This window comes from Ambystoma mexicanum, chromosome 9 (assembly GCF_040938575.1).
Source record: "Ambystoma mexicanum isolate Mex_15411 chromosome 9, UKY_AmexF1_1, whole genome shotgun sequence".
Lineage (NCBI taxonomy): Eukaryota > Metazoa > Chordata > Amphibia > Caudata > Ambystomatidae > Ambystoma > Ambystoma mexicanum.
The window spans coordinates 465,697,946-465,715,251 of NC_090931.1; the positions used below are offsets into that span (position 1 = coordinate 465,697,946).

General features: G+C 45.6%; 1 protein-coding gene across 7 annotated transcripts in view; it reads left to right on the plus strand.

Moving 5' to 3' along the window:
- The first annotated feature begins 6,845 nt into the window (after positions 1–6,845).
- The window catches only part of LYRM9 (LYR motif containing 9), a 173,760-nt gene continuing 163,299 nt past the window's right edge, over positions 6,846–17,306 (plus strand). For 6 of the 7 annotated variants that reach the window (XM_069615008.1, XM_069615004.1, XM_069615007.1 and 3 more), the window contains exon 1: positions 6,852–7,159. The gene's annotated coding sequence lies outside the window, so the exon portion shown is untranslated. Of the gene's footprint in view, positions 7,160–17,306 lie in introns of all 7 variants that reach the window. The other variant, XM_069615006.1, reaches the window with a different exon arrangement.

The following is a 17,306-nucleotide window of genomic DNA, read 5'->3' on the forward strand; positions in this document are numbered from 1 at the left end:
TTTATGTATCCACTCAATATGAAGGCGGAAGATTCTCCATCCGTGTCGTTATTGCAGTCATCAGCCACTTCAAGCGCCTATCGGGTAATCTTACTTAGCTATTCTGACACTGACTTGTTTTAGGCATGTAAATCAATAGTTTTAATTGATCCAAAATAATGCAAGTACTGTCTTTCAGGGAGATGCTGAGGAGTCCAACGCATTGACGACAACCGTAGATGTCACTCAGATGCTCGAGGTACGTTTCCGGACAGTTCCATCGATGGAGATCATCAGATCTTGCATTCTTGTAGCGTGATTGTTACACACAATGTTTCTTTAGTTTTTAGCCATTGGTATGTCCTTCTGTCGTCGCCCTCCTATGTGTCTTCTTTTTTCAATATTGTGTTCATTACTAATGAAAGTCCTATGTTTCAGGGAGTCGATGGAGCATTAGTCCAAGAAGAAGGGGGAGCATGCAGTTACGGGTCGGCGCAACAGCTTGCAGAAGTGTGCACCGCAGTTACAGCGTCCCTTGATGTTCTTATGCATTTCGAGGTATGGATACTGACAGATCAATCATGCGAGATCAAATGACGTGATTACATCCGCTATACTTCCTTCTTTATTAACGCAAGTACTATGTTTCAGGGAGCTGACGGAGCTTCTTCAACAAGAACATCACCCCTAGTAGTTGATGCAGATCTCTGGGTGGTGACACTTCCAACGATGGAGCAAATCGAATCATATTTAGATATCCATTATTTATTTTAGACAACTGATCATTTGTGCAGGTCTATTTAGATGAGCCGTTGACGCCTGCAGAAAGTTTATGTTCTTTTAAACAAAATAGAAAACCATACTAATGCAATTACTGTGTTTCAGGGAGTTGCTGAAGCGTCATCTTCAATAATATCATCAATGGAAGTCTATGCGGAGCCCGAGGTATGGATCTTGACAGTTCAATCTAACTAGATCAACAATGCGTGAACTATTGTCGTTTGAATGTTCTACACAATGCGTTCATTCGTGTTTTGCTATTGAGATGTACGTATGGGTATTGGTCCCCAAGTACATTTTGTGTTTTCAATATTATTATACATACTAATGAAAGTTCTATGTTTCAGGGAGTCGATGGAGCCTCAGTGAGTGATGGATGTGCTTATCATGAAAATATAGTCGTTGCAGCGCGAGAGGAAGTGGAGACATGCACACACGAGTCGGAGCAACAGCGTCCAGATGTTGAAGGACGAGGCAAGAAAGTTTCAAAGAAAAGAAAGCAAAAGAAGGTTAGTGTCCTGTTCACTATATTATGTTGTCTTTCACTGTCAATAGTTCAATACTGTAAGTTGTGTTTAAACTGAACATCCCTTTTCTAATCTGTCCTCTAGTTGCGAGTGGGTGTAAGAACTAGATCTACACAGACAGTGAAGCGAACGAGAGATGTTGCTTGTCAAACCTTTTGGCAGGGACTTGAGACTGGAGATGCATCGTGCCAATGGGAAGAATATGAAGTGATTGACAACGGAGCTATACCACCACCAGCCATTGATAGTGAATGTCCTCCTGGTAGTTTGGATGCAGTCGGAGATCAATTCACAGAATCCACACCCGCAAAAAATAAGAGCGCGCGAAAGTTGAAGACATTGTTTTTTTCTCCCATCTCCGGACAAGGAACAGATGTTGCAATGGAAGAGAATGAAGTGGACGACAATGAAACACCATCAATATCACTCAGCATAGCGGAAGACGATATCAGAGATTGTACCTTTCATGCGAGTGACATGTCCTCAACGTTACAGGCCGAACCAGCTGGGATGCAGAGTGACAGTATAAGGAAAGAGGCCAAATTCATTGTATTCGATAGCTGTTTGATGGATATTATTATGATGATGAAATGTGGGCATTGGGTTGGTGGGGAAGTATGTGGGGAGCCATTGATTAATGTGACTCGTGCAATTCGAGGCACTAACCTTAAAATACATGCCACCTGTACACAATATCATCCGTTCGCATGGTCTGCACAACCCATGCTGGGGCAACTGCCAGCAGGCAATCTACTTTGTGCAGCGGCCGCACTTTTTAGTGGTTCAAGTTTTAAAAAGTTACAGTATTTCTTTCAGTTTGTGGGAATCCATTTCATTGCGAAAAGTCAGTTCTACAAATACCAAACCGATTATCTATTTCCAGCCATCAGCGAAGCTTGGAGAATGGAAAAAATGTCAATGGAAAGTACATTCGCGGGCAAACGCTTCAGGCTAGCCGGTGATGGACAGTGCGACAGCCCAGGATTTTCAGCCAAGTACTGCACCTACCACTTTCAGGACATGGAAAGTAAGAAAATTGTGAGTTCGGTGGTCGTGCAGGTGTCACAAAGTACATCCTCAGTGGCCATGGAGAAAGTTGGCTTTGTAGCATCATTGCAAGAACTACAATCGCGGGGAATGGTGATCGACCTGATAGCCACGGACAGACACGTTTCAATTGCCAAGACAATGAGAGAAGAGTATAAAAATATAAATCACCAATTTGACGTATGGCATCTTGCAAAAACAATCAATAAAAAATTGTCGGCTGCAGGAAAAAAAAAAGATATGCAAGGTATTTCACAGTGGTCCAAGTCAATCAGCAACCATCTTTGGTGGAGCTCAAAAACATGTGAAGGGTCGTTGGAAATTCTACTGGAAAAATGGCGGTCAGTAATGTTGCACTGTAGCAACGTACATCGATGGTCGACAAATGAGCATTTCCACAAATGTGAACATGGCCATTTGTCCACAGAGGAGGCAAGGAAGAAGAAGTGGTTGATTCCTTCATCACCCACTCACAAGGCCATTGAAAAGATTGTATTTGATAAAACTATAACAAGAGATTTGAGGGGACTCACGGAATTCTGCCACACAGGAGATTTGGAGTTGTTCCACAATATGTGCCTAAAGTACAGGCCCAAAAGATTGCATTTTGGCATGGAAGGCATGATAAATCGGACTCTTCTAGCGGTCTTGGCACATAACCATAATGTTGGCCGTCAACAAAGTAGGACGACCGGAACTTTAGGGACGCTTCGCTACAATAAGGCCTTCGCTAAAAGAAGTAAACAATGGGTGATCAAACCAGTGTTTGAGGATATGCAATATGAGTTTATTGAGAGACTTATCGTAGATGTCCTCGATAGGCACATACATGGAGTGGTGAACGAACCTATGCAGGGGACAACTGCATTGCCACCCAACATTGCCTCTGTTCCATGTCCACCTAAAGCAGAGCTCATTGAGAAATACACATCACGGTTTAAATGATTGTAATTTGATTGTCTGTTCTCTCGAGTCTCCTCATGTTGCAGGCCCATTGCAATTAAACCAAACAGTAATATAAATCATTTTTACAAAAATTATAGAATGTTTCCGTATTACAAACACATGGCCGACCCATAGGGACAATAAAAAAAAAGGCACGCAGACAAGATGCCCTTACACTAACTGCAGCTAACTAGAAATGTGTGCTCGCTCAAAGTGAAGGTCAGCTGCTTTGATGTTTTGCTCGGGTGGCGGAACGGCCCACGACCCAGTATAAGGTTCTATTGTGATTTGACCTTGACAGGCCGGGACCATCCTGAAAGACTAAGAAAAGATAATGAATAAAATTTCAGAAACGAAACAATGAGCCACGTTCATTAGAAGAAGTAACGTCGGCAAAGAAGGAGTGGTGTTTCGGGTCTGCCCTACACAGAGACACAATGGAAAATGCAAATATAATGTAAGTAACTTTTGATGAGTTTATACCGCAATTTCATTACTATACAGTGGCTTTAAAGACGGGTTCAGTTGTACTTGTTCGTTCTATGTGGCATATTGTTTTCTACCGCGCACTATCTTGAGGAGAAACATCTGCTTTTACTGAAGCACCTCAAAACCTTCCTCTTTGCTTCTGCTTTCTCTCTCCCTCTCCCCTGCTACAACTGGTCCACTGTCTGCGACCTCGGTCCTGGGCCCTTCCACTCTCCACCTGCACTGCCTCCCTGTCAACCCCTGCACTGGGGGACTGTCTCAGTATCCTACAGCCCCCCCTTCCCAGCACTTGTTCTGCACTTACCTTGCACTTGCCACCAGCTGGCCCTATTTATTTATTATTTTATGCTACTTACCTTGTACTCCACTCCCCCCCCCCTCCCTGCCTCGCCACGCCTTTAAACACTTGTGTACACCCAGTAGCGCTGTCCTCGCTATGATTTTAATAAGGATCTGATGGTGAGACTAATTTCATTTTTTATGTTTTTAGGTACATCATTCACTACTGTCTGTGTCACGAGTACCGGACACCGGCGGACGGCTTCTACAGCCGCCAGTTGCTTCTCCGCGTGAACAACGTTACCACCCTGACCATTTTATGGGACGATCGCCAAGTACAAGTATGCCCTTACGCGGTACTAACGGTTAGATGCAACATACCTACCGTTGTGGTGGCCTAGTGCCTCGTTGTTGGAACAGCCATGCGATTATCAGTGCGACCGAAGAGCTTATTTTTATCGTAAACCAACACCCTGTGTACTGCACACGAACATCGCTTCCCTCAAGACAAACTAATTTGGATCGAGAGCAAAGAAAAATGCAAATCGCTGAATATTCTCTAAACATTTGATGTCCAATAAACGTACTTTGCCAAATGTACAATCTTGCCGTTTGCTTTTAAACCACGGTTTCACATTCCGAATTGTGGCGCTGTATTGTGAGATGCTCTAAGACCCTGTGTACAGCAAAGGACCATCGCGTTCCTCAATACGAACTTTTTGGAACATGAGCAAATAAAAATGCAAATCGCTGAATATTCTCTAAACATTTGATGTCAAATAAATGTACTTTACCACATTTACAATCTTGCGGTTTGATTTCAAAGTACAGTTTCATATTCCGAATTGTGGTGCGCTGTATTGTGAGCTGATCTGTGTTGATTTCCGGGGTCTGTGTGGAGTCGCGTAGAAGACGCCTGGGCGCGTTTGCCTACGCAGCACAGTAACGTCACGGAGAGAGGCGGGGAATATGAATGTTTTGATAATGTCTGTTTCAGGGGCGGGGGATTTGATTTAGTGCCGCAAAGGCAGGTGAGCCAGGTCGATGCGGCGGAATGATAGGATTATCACAAAATGGAGGCTGATTTCGAGTGCGATAATGGGCGAAAAGTCGGGTAAGGTCCATAGGAAAGTTTCCTACGATCTACCGATTTATGCTTACAAACACATGGCCGACCCGTAGGGACAATAAAAAAAAAGTCCCGGAACTATCCTTTAAATTACATCAAAACCCAAGCAAGGCATTTCAGGAAGATCTGAGAAAGCGAGAAATTGGACCAAAACCATCCTAGAAGTCTTTCAAACCTGCTCAGATGACGCAAGTATGATCCTGAAAAACTCTAAATTGCTTGGAGTCATTTCAATTGTAGGAACAACTTGAAACCTTGTGTATAGGCGCGTTACAAATGCCATATCATATCATATCATAACTACAAGTTAGGACACACATCTTTGAATTCTGAGGGTTTATAAAAATCCTCTGTAAGTGGAACTGCAATAGTAAGCACAGCTATTCTACAGGAAAATGCTCTCCCCAGTTGCCCTTAATCACCAGTGCAGAATTTCACAAAGGTCCAGACTTGCTCTTCCTGGGTCACAAGAGTGGCTTCCCTTATTCCTGACATTAAGAGCCTTCACAATGGAACTGCTGCCTCACATGGATTTGTGAAATTGCATTGAATGGATAAGCGCATCTGTGCTTCATTGACTTGGAGCGGGCAACATCATTAAGGCCAGCATATCTTTGTCAATTACTCATCTTCCAGGTTTATAGACTGGTACTTCTTAGATCACAGAGCTGACTATCCACATACAGGTAAGCATACTGTTTTTTAATGATGGTTATGGTAGATCTCTATTTGCAGCAAATGTCCTCTTTAGATAATTAAATGCCCTGCTTTGTTTTCTTGCACTTTTTTTAACTGGCTCCCAACATTTCCTTTAAAAGGTGCTGCAGGTCCGAGAAGCTGTGCGCGTGCACATTTCTCCTCCTTACTAAAGTTCAAATGTTGGCATGTATGTCTGGAAGGGTGGGGCCGGTGTGGGTGGTAGTTAAAACCTAGCTCTCAACCATTTGTGACGCAAAGGCGGGTGAAAATACCTGATTTGGGTTTTGGTGGGTGAGAGCCCATTGAAATGAATGGGCGTGCAGGAGGCTTGGCGGGTGAGTCAGCTGTTTATAAGGCGGTGACACCCGCCAAAAGCGTGTGAGTGGAGAGCTATGGTTAAAAGATGGAATGTATTCCTCAGATGGAGGTTGGGAACCTCACAAGCAAGTACTGGGAAGAGGAAGAGTGGGACTAGAAGTAATAAAGATATCAGTAAATATTTCCTCGAAAGTCGCTTCTGTATTTCTCAATAGAGGTAAACATCCCACCATTGACACCTCATAAAATAAAATGATTGTGGAAAAAAACCTCTTATGCATTCTGCGGTAAACAAAACAAAATGTTTATTGTTTCAAAACACATTTATAAGGTTTATGGCTAACTTATGTTCTAATCATCTTTTATATCTGCAAATCGTACAAAAACGCAATCATTGTCATTTATCACATATTGCCACTTTTGCAAAGTCGCCAGCCATCACACATTGCATTTCCAATATGACCATCATTTTATATACTGTTGTTTCAATTCAACCAATTAAACACAACTACCTCTTTAGACACTAGTGTATTTATAAATGTAATTTCAAGACGGCCATGCAATTCTCAGATGATGTAGTGCTTAGTATGGGATGTATGTCCTCTTTCTTCGAGGAGGGGATGTTAGTCCTTTTTCTTTGAGGAAGGTTAGTCCTCTTTCTCTGTCCGTGAGAGCACCCATTCGTCTTATTCTGTATGGGTTGGTAGAGTATCTGTAAATAGCTAGCGTAGACTGCATTTTGCCGCGGGTTTCTGTGGCAGTATTTCTCTTACGGCTACCCCGATTGTAAAGAAGCCTGGAAAACTTCACGTGCCTGGCAAACGCTACTTCTGTGGTCGGTCGTTAGGGACGGTCAGCTTTTACGGGAAAGGCGCAAAACATCGACGTCACCTTGCGCTGAACTGTGCCAGACACAGAAAAGGGACGAGCAGGAAACTGCTTTCTGCTGCCACCCAAGCGGCAAAAGGTTAGTAGTCTCGCATCAACACAGTCGGACATCTGAAGTCGAGGCACGGGTGCACTGGATTTACAAATGTTACATTAGCGTCCTTTGTGATATCATCTTCCACTTGCACGTAACATTTTCAAGTTAAAATGTAGCTTTTCAAACGAAGGGTCTTTTCCCCCCTCTGTGACCTTTAGTAATGTTAGTTATTATACAAAATGAAACCTTCACCATTGGTTCACAATCGTTTTTGTGTGAGATGCAGTCAGTCATTAAAACTTTACAATGCTGTTCCGTGAAATCACAGGTAATTAAAGAAACATTACCTCCAAGTCCCACTTCCACTTCCCAGTATTTACTTGTGAGATCTCAACCTTACCGTCAGGAATCCATTCCGTCTTTTTGTATATACCATATAGGCCCCAGCTTTCTGTACTGAGAGCATGAAACTCCCAGCCACCACAACGTGTCCGTTTCAATTTTCCTGCCATCCTGACAGGATTACCATTCTGGAGCACCTGGGAGGGAGACATTGGTAGACATTAATTTCCCAAAAGGAATGGATTGAATTATTTTAGTTGTGAGAAAGTGAAAAATTGTAATATTTTTAATGGAAAAATCGGCAGACTCCTTACTAAATCGAGAGGGTTGGTGTTACAGAGTAGCCCTCCCATGTGTGTTGCCCCTTAAAGGGGATGTGTCCTTCCCATGTGCATTTGCCCTTTTAAGATAGGCCATGACTATGTTAATAAAAGGGAGCCCTGCAGGCACGTTTAACAGAACGGCTGCAGACTCCGAAACAGAATGATCTGAGTGAGTCTCTCTTATTGGCCTGCAGGCCCACCCTGTGTAAGCAGGGTCTGCAGGCCAGGGTGCCATGCCCCCCCCTGCCAGGAAGGCAGCCTGGGTCTACATGAGCTGGCAAGGCTTGCCCTGCCCCTACAAGATTGGGTGTCCCCCCAGCACTCCCTCGAGGCACTGGGCTTCAGTGGTGCTAGTGTCCTAAAGAAACTCTGGGGGGTGGAGGGGCTGGTGCGATGTCCATGAACAGCTCCCATCCATAAATCCCTTGAGGCACTGGGCCTCCGTGGTACTGGTGTCCCAGAATACCACTGGAGGGCGGGTGCGGTGTTCATGACCAGCCCCCCCGTAACATTGGCAACAAGGAAGTAGTCATCTCTAAGTAGAGGAAAGAGAAAGGAGGGAGAGCGAGAAGAGGAGCGACCGACCACACCGCAAGCCAGGATTGGCCTGTGCCTCACTGCCCTAGTCGGGGTGCAGGCCCGGGCCACCGTGTGGTGAGGTGCGCCCTCGCAGCGTTCCGCCACAAGGAAGAGAAGCTGTGGCAATATAACAACCTCCCGCCAGGGAGAGAGTGGTGCTGCCCCGCCCCCAGGCGAGAGGCAAAGAAAGAAAAGAGGCACCCTTCACCATGATCCCGGGCCTGGTGACGAACTAGATAAAAGTGCTCCGGTCCGGAGCATTACGATGGTGCTCAGGAAAGAACAAAATCGACCTCCCTACAGGGAGCCATGCTGCTTCGGTACTTGCTGGTGCTGTTCATGGCAGCCGGGCTCCACCTCGCCCTTCTGCATCGCTTTGTGGCATGGCACTCAGCTGCCCAGCAGTGTGTGGACATGGTTGCCATTTATGGAGAAGCGGGTGAGCACCTCAAAGTTAGCGTTAGAAATGCTGAAGCAGCAGGGGGTGAGCTAACAACGCTAGAGGATGACCTGCAGAGGCGCCTGTCGAATGAAAGGGCTGAACTGCAGGGGGCCTTGGACCAACTCAGCAAGACCCAAACCTCTTTCAAAGCCTGCATCGCAGAAAGGACTATTCTCAGAGGCCAGAGTAATTACATGCAGAGTCCAGATCCCTGCAGAAGACCATGACCCAATTGAAGGACCTGGTGCGCGCATTGTGCACACATGTATCGGCTGGAAGCTTGGCCGAAGCTCAAACTGTTCCCGTCAGAAACACGTGTTCAGTCGAAGACCGCTACACTGAGAGCAAAAGCCCATATGAAAAGAGACAGTAGTACTACAGCTTCTTGGTCAAGAAAGATGGCTGCCCCCTAAGAACTGCTTAGCTATCCATACAATCTGGGAAGGACAAGAAAGGCTAACCTCAGTTCTACCAATAGAAAAGGTACTACTGCAAGATATGGACATGAGGCCATTCTTCCTCAGGTGGTGATGCAGTTATCCTTTCCGACTACAGTGGTAGATTGTGAAAGTCTTCAGGAACTTAACGAGCAGCAGCCCCTAGTAGCGATGGAGGCCACACAAAAACCTTAAGTGAGGCAGTCCAATATGGACCACCAAATGCTTTTCTGGGATTGGCTGCCAGGAGCCTTGTGCTGTCACCAGCTTGGTAGAGCACAACAAAGAAGGCGGCCTCAACAGTTGAGGGAGAATGACCCTTGTCAACACAGGCAGATATTAGGCTCTTAGCATCGGAGCAACACTGTTAGACCCCGGGCCCCAACGGCAGCACTATGTCACCAAAGTGGAGTGTTTCCAGCAGTGCCAAGGTGGATCTGCCACCCTCAGGCTCATCAGAACTCCACACCAATGGTGTGAACATCCAGGGCACTGGGCGCCTCCCTAACTGTGCCATGCTTGAGATGCCGCATGTGAATGACCAAACATGAGAAAGACTGTCAGGCACAGGAGAAGAAGCGATAGGCACTGCCAGGTGATCCAAGAGCATGAATCACACCACACACCTGGAACACCAGTCAATTCCCGCACTGCGAGCCGCACAAGAACCGTCGACATGCAGGGCAGACAAGAACACGAGCAAACATCTCCCGGCACAGTGCCATAAGGGAACTGTGACACCTTGCCTGCCCTACGAGTGGCCTCAACACCATGCCACTAATGTCTGGGTCCGCATGAGCTGGCAAGGCTTTCCCTGCCCCTACAAGACTGGGTGTCCCACTCCCCCCAGCACTCCCTCGAGGCACTGAGCCTCTGAGGTGCTGGTGTCCTAAAGCACCTCAGGGGGCTGGTGCGGTGACCATTACCAGCCCCATCCATCAATCCCTTGAGGCACTGGGCCTCCATGGTACTGGTGTCCCAGAATACCACTTAGGGGTGGGAGCGGTGTCCATGACCATCCCCCCGTAACAGTTGGCATGCATGCTATGGTGGGTGATTGGGCCACCTTCTGCTCCAGCTACCCTTTTGTGTCACGCTTGGAGGGGTATCTATGTTTAGCTCTACTCCCTGCGCTACTGGCTGGGCTAGGGGTGCATGGAAGTTGGGGTGACAGCCTCCCAGGACCTCCCGCTGAGGAGGGGGCCTGCTTAAGTGTTTCCTGGTCCATGACAGTCCGGCGTGGTAGTTCCTGCCAAGGAGGCCTTTCACTGCACCTATCCAAGTGGAAGAGTTGCTTTGAGCCTGGGTATTGGCAAGTGAGGAGTGGGCTGGGGCACAGGGCCTTTAGCTCCGGTGGCAGGCTTGTCTGTCTTAGCCAGTTATCAGTGGGGACGCATACATGCCAACATTTATGAGCACCTAGAGGGAGTTTTTGCCACAGAAAGCTGGAGAAATGAATTTCCCCCTAGGATTGTATTGGGGATTTAATTAATTTAAGCAGGAGAAAATCTGGTAAGCCATATTCCCTGGCGTAGAAGTCCTGATGCCAAGTGTGAGAGGGACAGACTCCGTCGATTCTCGCTTGTGTGGGGGCCGTGTCCTCCCATGTATGGGTGAACCGGATGTCCGAAGGGTGTGCAAGATGAGTTTGCCTCTACTCCACCATGCTCGGCAGTGCTGGCAACTCCTGTCCCCGGGAGGGCGATTAACGTTCTGGCTGTGTGTTAGGAAAGATTTCGTAATTGTAAGTAATTTTCCTTCCATGTGGCAACCCCTAAACTTTTTGCTGTTGTTTTCACCTTGTTCTTGACTTTGCCAGAGAAGTGCAGCCTTCTGCCGCACTCCTCTGGGCTTTCGCTCTTTTCTTACGGGGAAACTGACATGCCCTTAAGACAGTCAGTACCGGGGAACGCTGTTTCCCGTAGTTTCTTTTATCATGTTGCGGCTTTAGTGCAACATGACACAAGAGGGCACTGTAAGCTGAGTTACAGCTCTCTTGGGTCTCTAGCCTTCTACAGGCCCTAGATACTCTTTTAGGATGGTATTTTGATCGGTGCAAGTCATTCAGGGACTGGAATGGTGGCAGCGATCGTTTTGTTTATTTTGAGCTCCTTTTGGCGTTCTGAGCACGTTTTTCGCACTGAACCCAAAATGGTGGCCTGGCTCCCAAAATGGCCAGACCACGAGGCTCCTTTGTCCTGTCCACTGACCGTCTTGCTCCCTTCACCTTCCCCAGGTCAGGCGACCCGGGGCCTTCCTTATTTGGGCATGTACTTTCCCGCGAAACGTGGTTGCTTTCACGGGCTTCTACATGTCGTTTGTGTGCCTCCAGGGTGTGGGCTGGGATGTCTGGTCCCAATACACATCCTGGGTGCCAGAGAGTCTAGGGTGGTGTGAATGCCTGGGACCACCATGGTCCGTGATTGGTCCACGTATGGTATGTGTGTTGATGAGCGGATCTCCCATTGGCTCCCCTCCGTTTTGGCGCGAAGGGAACCGTGGATAAGAGGGGGCTGGAAACACCACTACCATGTCGATCTCCTGAGTTCTCACGAACGAAGGAATACAGGAGCCAAGTATCCTGCAACCAAGAGGCTGGACCGAGGAATCGCTGGTGACCCGCTGAAGGAATCCTCCTTTGCACTGCTGTCGTCCTGTGAAACCCTTTCCTCCTTTGATCGAACCAGAAGGCCTGTACTGGTGCTTTGACCTTTGGAATAGCAGGAACAGCTATTCCCGGCGACTTCATCATCTCCTGCCAAGTAAGCCTTCGGAAGTGTCTCTGGGCCATCCAGTTGACTGACCAGCTTACAAGGGAGTCCTGCTCTGTAACCGCCGCCAGGTTGTGTTGTATTTCGAGTCCTTGTCACTCTCCCACGCTTCGTACACTTGGCGTTCCCAAGTCTGAAGGGAGGAGTGTACATTTGGCTCGAATACACACGGCTGCTCCGTTGCCCTGCGGTGGTGACAAAACTGTGCAGGTTTCTTCGATTCGGACGTCTTTTTTGCTCTACACGACGACGAGGCATTCCCGGCTCTTCTGAACCTGCCAGCTGCTGAAACTAACGTGGAGAAGCCTGGGTCTGCTTGCTTCGGGGACCGGTGAGTAGTTTAGCTAGGATCTGGTCGCCCTCCTGCAGTATCCCATTGCTTTTCCCTGCTGTGTAAAAACAGCACCCTTTTGGCCGTACTCGCGCTCTGCTTCTGCCCGCTGTGGAGGCTGCGCTTGAGTTGCGGAACCTGTTCTCCTTCTGCTGTGCACTAACCCGAACTGCCTGACTTCCTCCGAAGAGCTTCTCCTTTTGCCCGTTGGCACCGGCGTGGCAGGTACTTTGAGCACAAGGCTCCACTCTTCGCCGGGCTCGGACTTCCATCTAGTTAGGTGCCTCTGAAGGCGAACTGAGTCTAAAGCATTGTATCGCACTGCCTGTTTTCCTTCCCTTGTAGGTGGACTACACATTTCGTGCCTCTAATGCTTGCGACTGTCGTATTTGTATATATATTGTGTTGATATGGTATGTGTTGGTTTAATATTGTGATATTGTGATTTTCTCGCTACGGTCATTATTTTAAAGGCCTTAAAATAAATGTGTATATATTTTTGATATAACAACTGTTTGGAGTAGTTTGTAAGCGCTCTTGCTTTGTGTGCTCATTGCGGGCTTTCAGTCACCCTCACCCCTCTTGAGACCTAGTCTTGACTGCCGCGATCGCTACCTTGATTGGTCTGGCTTGTCCAGAGGTTACCCTGTTCCAAGTAATTAGGTTGGCCTTCTGAACTTCTGCGCCACCAGGACAGAGTTCAGAAATCCGTCTTAACACCGTGACACAGGGGATTCTGGATTTATGGGCAAAAGGGGCAATTCAAATGGTTCCCCGGAGGGAGAGGCAAAGGGTCTTGTACACCATTGTCTTTGTGATTCTGTGGAGTTGAAATTCGAGGGTAAGGTGTAGCAAACGTTGTAAGCGTACTCGGCTAGTACATAGGGAAAAGGATTACCCTACTAGTCGGATGAGGAGCAGGGCACATACCTTAGAGAGCTGTGGTGCCGGGGGGCCTTCCTGACAGGCCCACACACGGGTGGAAGAGGCCCTTAAAGGTGGCCCGTTGAGGATGCAGGATTTGTTTGCCGGCTCCCCTGGTCAGATGTTGTTAAGCATATCCCCGGCCAATCTGCCAACTGCGGAGGCAGGATATCCTCTTTAAGGTCCCCAGAAGTACTAGGGACGCCACTGTGGCCATTTCTGAAGGAGCAGAAGCTCTGAAAACCGAATGGAAGCCAGCAGGGCTTGCCTGGTCAAGTCAGTGTCCTGCCCTGAATGTCGTCTTTTCAGATAGAATCGAGTCAAAATGAAAATTAGAGTCTGACCATTTGGGGGCTAGCAACTTTCTATTCAGTTTATTTCTTTAAGAACATCCAAAGAGGGCCCTAAAGTATATATTGGAATCTTTTATAACAGTCCATCTAATCATTAAGGTGGCTCTGCTCTATGCTACTTAAATTCCACTATGGATATTTTGTTGGCCTTGGATGAGGTTAGAAATGCATGTTATGGTATTGTGAAAGAGTGGTGAGTTTTTGGAGGGAGGTTATTGATAGGGTCGATCAAATTTGGGACATTGTTTATCCGCGCACTCCCTTAGCGGTCATCTTATTATTGTATATTGGTGGACGGGATGTGAGTTGGGTGATGTCGTGTGGGGTAATCAAAGTTTTGTTGATGGCGGCTAAACAGGTGTTGAGGGTCTGGAAGACACGGAAGAAGCCGATGGTGGAGGACTGGATTTTAGATGTTAGAATTGTATGGATGATGCTAGATTAGGTTCTGGAGTGGAGTGCATTGGTCTATTAGCATTGATATATGGGGAGGGGTTTTGTGTTGTCTATGTGGTTGTCTTGTGTGGTCTTACTTGTTTGTCATTTGTTTGATACATCTGGCTTTGTTTTAGGTTAGTCCTAAGTTTCAAATGTTGGAATACAGAGTTATGGTTTGGAATTGTGTTTTATTTTGTTTTCCACTGTTATGTATTTTTCAATTCAATGACCTGGGATGTTAATTCTGTTGTTTATTGTAACTTGTTGAAAATGAGAAATAAAGAGTTTAAAAAAAAAGAAAAAAAAAGAAATGCATGTTACATTCTAGGAGGGGATTTTAACTTGCAATTTGGAAACAGTCCACCGGAAAACATCCTAGATGACATGGAATACTTGACCCTCAATTTATCATCGCCCTCTATGTTGGATATGTACATGTTCGGATGGTTAACTGGTTGCAGGAATGGGGTCTAAGTTTGATCAATTGGCGAAATAGTGGTTTTCTTGCAGGGAATTTTACCTTTGTGTATCACAAGGGTAAAACTACAATTGATTATGTTTGCATCTCAACAAACGGCTGGAAAAGGGTTACAGGATTGAAAGTTTTGGTGGATATGTTAACTGCCCACTGTGCACTTTCCTTAACAATGGAAATACATTCTGAGAATTATGAAGGGCAGAATATCCAGCCTAAGCATAATAGTCTTAAGGGCTAGTTAGAAGGTCATTAGATGGGATGTGACATTTTGAGAATTTAACAATCATACTGGACCCAGGATTCACACCAGAAAAAGTGTTGAACCGATATTGGGATTTAATCCCAAGCTTCACTAATATTTTACTTAAGGAGGTTTGACCATGTCTAAAGCTTCCTGGATCAATGATGATAGGAAAAGGGCTAAAACATAGTTACTAGATACCTTAAAGATGGTGGGTCATGATAGGTGGAGAAAAGTGCAAGCCAGAGTAGCCTATACAAAGGCTAGGCAGATTAGAAAAAAGGCTTTTCAAGAGCAGGACTGTGTAGATTTGATATTGACGGCTTCACAGCCAAGTTCAAGATGCTTCTAGGAATGGGACAACTACAGGCCGATACATATGTGCAAGGACTCAGGGTTTACCACTAACATTCAGGACAATTTCTGGATGAATCATTTTTCACCTTATAATATATGGATACCCCTCTCTGACATTTAATGAAAGTGACATCGGGAGTGAGAATGGGCAGGGTACTATCGGGCTAAAAATTCACATTGCAAGCTACTAGCCAGCCATAGAAAAGTCCCTCAACACCACAATTCTATAAATACACATATAACACCATTTCCTTACTCACGAAGCGTCATATCTCACTAGCCAATGGCTAGTGACAAGTGCACATTTAGCATCCTGGTACTATTTACCAGAAGACTGAGACTTGATTCTCTTTCCCCGAGATCGTAATTGCTTTACGAAAGCAAGCCTGGAAGAAAAGCCCAGTGCCTGATGCCATTTGTTTCGCTCTTTAGAAGATTTTTGGTCGCCAGTTCTCATGTGCTCCTTTAATAATATGTTGGAATTTGATTACTTTCCGTCATCTTGGGGGGGCACAATCATAGTCCCCATCTTTAAGAAATGGAACAGAGAATGCCCAGCCTACAGACGTCTCTCCCTCCTGGTTTCCCGGTTTAAAGTTTTCAGCAGGACCGTTTTCGCCTTACTACAGAACTGCATAGACACCGAACATATCTTTGGAGATAGTCAACTGGGGTTCCAGGAGGGAATGGGTACACACAAGCAAGCTTTAAATCTATATTTGATTATATCCACTTCTATTTATCTGTAAAAATAAAAGGCATTTATATGGCACTCATGGAGCTAAGCACTGCATTTGACAAAGTTAATAGGGCAAACTATGGCAGTCTCTATGGGAAATGAACTGTCTAATTGACCTCATCCATATCATTTCCATTCTTTTTTTTGTGCATATTATTTATTGATTTTTCAGAAAGATAAACAGTAGACTATACATACTAGGCAATTAAATAAGAACACGTCTAAAGCACAAAGTCAACAGGCCTATCAGTATGTAATACAAAAAAAGGGAAAATAAAAAAAGGGGGGTTAGACATTAAAAATCATTAAAAGCATTCCAACAGACTGTGTACTTATCATGTTGTTGCTTAGACTGGATGGACACACTCTTCCTGCTGGAGAAGAGCGACAGGCTGTGAAGCCAGTCATCAACAGTGGGTCTAACACTGCTCCTCCAATACAACAAAATATGTTTCTTAGCCGCCACAAGAGCTCTGTAAACCCAGCAGAGTTTACCAACAGGCAGGTTAATCTCAGCCGTGAATGAACCCAATACGCATAACATAGGTGTACATGGGTGGGAAAGACCAAGCACAAAGTCTATACCCTAAAGGACATCTCCCCAGAACGACTGGACTTTTTGACGTGACCAGAACATGAGAAAAGTGGTACCCACAACACTTTTACATTTCCAACATAACCCATCTAAACTTTACTTACAGGACAAGAACTTTGCTGGACACCAGTATATATAAAGATTGATCCTTTGCTGCGTGAAGTGCAAATCGAAGTCAGTCTTGAATCTGCAGGGGCCAGCAAATATACAAGACCATTCAATATCCAAAAGTTTATAATCCAAATCCCGATCCCTGCCACACAAAGAAGCTAAATTAAATTCACAAGGACTAAGAAGCTTATAGAGCAAAGAGGCTAAGTGACATACTTTTAGTCAAGTATAAAATCGTGGGTAAACCATGCAAACTCGCATTAGCGGGTCGAGAGCAGCACATGAAAAAGATTCTGCAAGTCCAAATAACGATGAGAGTGAGACATTCGCAGTTAGTATTTAAAACCTAAAAATTCAAAATCAAGGCGAGTTTGCCATCATGGACTTGACCTACTTTCCAAATAGCTGCCCGCTGCCAGGAAAGCAAAGAGAGCGAGGAATTATTAATCAGCACAGCTGGGCTCTTCATAATCAAGAATCTCCACAAAGCAAGAACTTATCACTGTGTGCCACATTACTTTTCTTCTAAACCTGTATGACGTACTTAAACATTTTCTTTTAATTTTCATTCTTCACACAGAAACTCAGCATTTATTCGTTCTGGGTTTGAGGGGCATTGCATACTGTGGTTCTAAAAATGGGGGTGCACCAGGGATGTGTGTTAACACCATTGCTTTTTTTTCTTTTTATATTAAAGGTTTTACCGATTGCTTAAATCATTGCAATGC